The sequence below is a fragment of the Dipteris shenzhenensis genome, chromosome 24 (assembly GCF_047967505.1).
Source record: "Dipteris shenzhenensis isolate YYH24624 ecotype China chromosome 24, Dip_SZ_1.0, whole genome shotgun sequence".
In the NCBI taxonomy this organism is placed as follows: domain Eukaryota; kingdom Viridiplantae; phylum Streptophyta; class Polypodiopsida; order Gleicheniales; family Dipteridaceae; genus Dipteris; species Dipteris shenzhenensis.
Window position 1 is genome coordinate 34,469,125 of NC_141619.1, and position 6,212 is coordinate 34,475,336.

Sequence of the window (6,212 nt, forward strand, 5' to 3'; positions counted from 1 at the left end):
GTCTGAGTCTCTCCAAAACATATTTTAGCTAACTCATGAAGGTGATGTCTGAGTCTCTCTAGAACATATTTTAGCTGACTCATGAAGGTGCTATGTGAGTCTCTCCAGAACTCAATTCCAAGACAATAGTGCACAAGTCCAAGATCTTCAAACTCTGTAGTAGCACAGATAAGTCTTGTTTTAGCTTGTTGATGAAGCTATCAATACTTCCTGTCACAATCAGATCATCTACATACAAAAGTGCAAAAGTGATGTCTTCCCCTTGACGTTTGTAGTAGAGAGTATGATATGCATTGGACTTCACATATCCCAGATTAGCAAAATTCTTATCGATTCTATTCTACCAACTTTTGGGTGCTTGCTTTAAGCCGTAGATACTTTTTTTTAGATGACAAACCCAATTCTCTTTTCTTGGTTTGATATAACCTGTTGGTTGTGGCACGTAGAATTCCTCATCTAGGTAACCATTGAGAAAATCATTCTTGACATCTAGGTAGTACACATTCCATCTACTTAGTGTCGCTAGTGATATCAAGAATCTTATGGAATCCAAGTCATAGCACAGCAACACCTATGTGCATGCAAGCAAAATAGCCTCTTAATGCAAAGCCAAAAAAGAACACCTACATGACCACACTAAACATACCTCCAGTAAAAAGATGATGGACAAAGCATGCAAGTAGGAGCATGACAACTTGCTCTACAAAGGGCTTTATTCTTTGGATGCACTGGCACATACTGATTTAGCTTACGTCTATGATCCTAGATGACAAGCTCTACCAAGACTTTATGGATTGGCTCGAGACTCATGCGCTTATAGGATTTCTCTCTAGAACTCTCCCTCCAACTTCAAGCATAGAATCTTGGTTGACAACAAATGGGGTTTGAAATGCATTGAACATGAGTAACATCAAGTTCTTGAAAAAGGGATACTTCATCTTACTCTTTGAGAAAACTGAAATGGCAAAAAGACCTTATAAACAAGGCCTTTATGGAGGGTGGTCTCAATACCTCTCCCCTAAGAATCAAATATCTACAAAAACCCCAGAGTAGGTGGAGCTCTGCAGCCTTTCTCTCTCTCTCTCTCTGTGCAACCAAGTTGCTTCCTTGTGTAGTGGACTAGGTAAAGTCCTAGGAGTAGAGAAAGAAAAATTCATTAACCCTAGGGAGAATCCATAGGTGTGCATTTGGATGGACATGATTGAGGAGTTCCCTAACTGTCTAGTCATACTCTATAGGAATGGGAATGTATATAAAGAGCAATAGTTGGTCTATAAGAACTTGCCTAATTCTTGCTTCTTATGTGGATTATCTAGCTACATATCAAGAATATTCACAAGAGGAACTAACCAAAGCTCCTACTACCTCAAATAAGCCCCAAGTAGCTCCCAAAGAGAGGTGGCTCCTGAAGTACCCTCAACCAAGGTTCATTTCAGATTCTAACCTCCCCTCAAAGTTGAGACTAAGATCAGTAACCCTCAAACTACAAGGTGCTAAGGAGAAAGGAAAGGTTTCCCCTTCCTTTGTCTCTAAGAATGCTGCTAAGATCTTGGTAGACAAGGAAAGATAGGATTGGATGAAGCAAAATCAAGACATTGTGGAGATGTGGTAGTAGATTCAAGATTGTCAAAATAGTTCAAGGAGGTCAACATAGGTGATGCTATGGTCACTGAGCTCCTTCATGAAGATGACTTTGAGGAAGAGCTTCCTCAAGAAACTCCAAGTGCAAAGGACTTGTTTGTACAAGGAAAGGCATTGGCAATAGCACAAAAAAAGAGGAGACTATCACAAATTAAAGGAACAACCCCTAAGACTAACAAACCTAATCTTAGGGCTAAAAAAGGCAACATAAAAATGGTAACTAAGGCCATTTCTTTTTACATTTTAAAGGTTAGGGGACTAAAAAACCCTAGAAGAGTTGAAGAACTTGCTCATTAACTGAGAGCTAAACCATTCTCACCCACTTTCTTGGTCAAGGTCATTGGAACTACTCTTGAGGCTAGGCTAAAAGCTATCAATGAAGAAGAAAATGGCTTTTTACCAATCATGAGAAAGGAAGAGGGGTGTTGCTATAGGAGTGCTCTCCTACCATAAATATGGCATTAAGAGGTATATGACATGCTAAGAAAATGGATACCTTTATCTTTACAGTATGAAATTAAACGTTTAGAGTTTATAGTGACCTCCATCTATGATCCTACTAGGGCCCATAGCAGAGTGCTCACATGGGGCTCATTAGTAGGAATTGGAGGAAATTGTGTTGCTTGAGGGGACTTTAATATGGCCAAGGAAGAAAAGGATAGGTGGCTAGGCAGGGGTTTAGTCCTTAGAGGTGCATAAGTTCATGCCTAGGAGGAGCTCAAGGATGCCCTTCACCTTATTGACTCTTCTATTGTAGGCAATTACACTTGGAATAATACCCAAAGTGGTAGTGATAGAAGGCAGGCTAGATCAGATAGAATTTACATTTCTTGGGACTTATTGAGAAGGGTTTTCAACATGGACAACCTCATTCTTCTTTGTTCTATTTGACCACAAACCTGTCTCTCTGATCTATGACTTTGGACATGGAAAAAAAATCTCTTCTTGGTTAGACGCTAACTCCAAGCTATTTCCATTGAAGTCTAGGCTATCTAGGCTCAAATCCCCATCACATGGATTAGTAGTTTTGATGAACATAGGATAGCTTCAAAATGCTATCATTTGGCAGTGCAAAGCACTCATAGAATCATAAAAAATGCTAGGAAAGCAAGGGCCAAACCTAGAATCGGACCTCATCCAAAACATAATTAAAAAGTTGGACCTGTTGGCTAGGCAAGGGGATAACAACCCCTAGGAGAGCATTTTAAAGGCAAGAAGCGAGCTTAGTAGATCAAATTAAATGAAACTTAGATTTACTTTAGGGACTAGTGGGCAGGGAACATATATAGGCCCACTAAGGACACTTTTAACCTCATCAAAAGAAAAAGGGCTAATGAGGAGGTCCCTCTTGAGAAAGAAGGATGATACATTGTTTGTTAAGATGCAAGATAGAAAGCAATGTAGGAATTTGACAAATTTTGTCTGAAAACCCCTTTGATAGTGGAAGAACTCAAAAGTGTTGTTGATACGATGGCTCATTCGAAAGACCCTAGGGGAAGATGGGCTTCCAATTGAGTTTTATAAGATATTTTAGGAGCTTGTGGGTCCTCTTCTTCTTCCACTTTGGCAAGAGAGTGTTGTCAATAAAGGTTTGGCCTTCCACATCAATGGGTATATCATAAAGCTTATTCCTAAAGAGGGTAAGATCTCTACAAAACCTTAGTCCTTAGAGTGTAGAGGAGGATGAACACTTGGATCCTTCAAGAAAAAAAATGTCTCATTAAGGTTAGATGCCTTCTTGAAGCCATCATCAACATTTGGGAGGGGTGTGAATATGCCAATGAGACAAAATAGGACATTTGTTTCCATAAGGTTGACTTTGACAAAGCCTATGATGGGCAAGAGTGGCATTTCCTCATTCAGTCCTTGTGGGACATGGGGCTGGGTCTTTTTTTTGTTTCTTCATGTCAAAATTCTCCTCATTAATGCCATAACCAAAGTGTTTGTGAACTAGGAGATGAATCAACCTTTTCTCCTCAAAATTTCTATTAGACAAGGATGCCCTCTAGCCCCTTTTATTTATGCTTTTGTGTTGGCTACTTCACAAGAAAGTGGAGAATCTCACCTCCAGGAACGTCACACAAGATATACAAAAAGGTGGTTGACTATTTTAAGGATTCTTTTGTAAGGCATCTAAGTCTATTACAAGTCATACAGAAATTGGCTATGTCATGATTTTTGGGAAGGAAAAAGTCTCGCTTGACAATTTAGGATGCCATGGTATACTTATGTGTTTTGATATCAAAATGAAGTAGAGGTGGGACTAGTTCCTAGGTTAGATTTAAGAAGAAATTAGACAATCAAAAGGTTTCCCAAAATAAGTTAGTTGAAAGAAAGATAGTCCTTAATCATTGCATATACCCTATTGGCATTCTTTTGGTCCCCTTCCAAGGATATCTTAGTAAATTCATTAGAATTTGTAGATCCTTTCTCTAGGGAGGGGATTCAAAATTAAGATAGGCCTTTTGCACAAAGCCAAAGGAGGAGGGTGGGCTAGGTGTAGTTGATACCATCACAAAAAATTTGGACTCAAAAAGGGCCCGGTAAGAGAGCCCTTGGGCTGGTGACATGGAAGAATAAGGTGAATAAAACCCAATAGAATATTGGCTGGTGGAGGGCAATAGAATATTGGAAGTGGCTTGACTTCTCTATTTCTTTATATAATGGCCCAAACAATGAGGTGGAGCACCCACTTGTTGCCTCAACTCTCCCATCACGTTTTTTATCTATAACCAAACTGAGAAACCTAGTTTCTCAACCAAACTTGAACCATTTGACCTGAAACCAAATCCTCCCATCCAGCTACCACATCATTTCATTCTCTCTCATTCCTCTTGCTTCCCCCTCATTTCTGAGCACCATTTCGAATTTTTCTTTGCTCCAACCCTCTTTTCAAATTTCCTGCTAGCTTTTGACTGGGAAGCTTCTTTCTCTATTCTCCCTCTCACCCTTCTCTACATGTATTTCCCTCCCATTTCACTCTCATTCTTTCAAAACTTTCAAGATTTTTGAATGAGATTCAACCTACCTTCTTCTTTCTCTATTTTGGGTGCTTCTCCTTCAAATCTTGCCACTTTCTCTCTCATCTGAGATTCTCCCATGATCTGAAATCATTTCATTCAAGAAGACAAGGTAATCAATGTTCTGAGTGAGCCATGAATGATGCAAGGTGTTTGGAGCTTAGAAGGAGCTACTGGACGAGATTCTTTGAGAAAGGATCAAAGAAGATTGACTTTCAGGCATTGCAATTGCTGATGCATGAGAATCAATCTTTCTTTTGGCCATCTCTCGATACTAGTTACTTTCCCTGCTACAATCACTAAGGGTGCATGATTTCGAACCATTTGTGAAGGTTTGAGGGCCATCCAGACACCTTGTATGGAGGTTCAGGTGAGATAATCTTTGGAACAATGCAACACAGTGATTATGATGAGATTTGTTTAATGATGTAACTTTGAAGAGAGAGTTAGTTCATAGTTCATTTTGTGTAGTTGTGTTGTTTTGTTTTATTTCATGGTTTGAAAACGTTGAAAAATTTGTTTGTTTTGTAAGTAATTCCATGAGAAATGAGTCTTTTTCACTCTTACTATCAATGGTTTTCTACAGAATATTGCTTGAAATAGATTTCGAGATGTTTGGGAGCATATAATTTGTTTTGAAGCAAGAACCATCAACTTCATCAATCTTGGAATACATTTGGGACCATTGGGAGGGACAAGTTTTGATTACATTTTTCTTTTAAAGAATCTTGCTCCAAGAATCAAGTATTGTTCATTCATGTAGTTTTAGAATGTTTTTAGTTTTCAACTCAAATTAGGATCTATTAGAGCAACTTGCATGGAGATTTAGGTGAAAAAGCCTTTAGAACAATGCAAGACAATGAAAATAATGAGATTTTATGATTCAACTTTGAAGAAATAGTTAATTTGTTGTTTGTTTTGGTAATTTTGTTGTTTTCTTTTAATACATGATTTAAAGAGGAAGAAAGATTTTTTTGTTTTAAAAGATACACTCTTACTATCGAGTTTTTTTACAGAAGATGGTTAGAAATAGATTTGGAGTTGTTTGGAAGCATATAATTAGTATTGGAAAAAAATCCATCAATTTCAACATCTTGGATTAAAGAGGGATCATTGAGGAGGACAAGTTTGATCACGCTTTTTCTTCAAAGATCCCTGTGAGGTATTGTTCATTCACATAGTTTAACAGTGTTTGATAAGTAAATGTTTTTTTGAATTTGTAGATTTCAATCGTTAGATTTTGCATGCAATTGTGGTTTTCATTTTTGCTTGGTTTGATACTTTTCTGAAACATGTCATGTTTGTATATTATTTATTGATGTCAATGTTATATTATATTAGGTGGAAAGTGCATGAAATCATGCAAGCCACTCGGAATAAAAAAAAGGTAGATATCCATTTTCAAATAGATGCACAGAATGCACCATTTTTAAAGAGGAATGAATCCTCCTTAGCAAGTGAAAGTGATTTAGTAGCTCTTTGAAGTCAAGGAAAAGCACATATGGATTTGTGGCTAGAAGGGAAAATATATCCAGTAGATCCACAAACTTG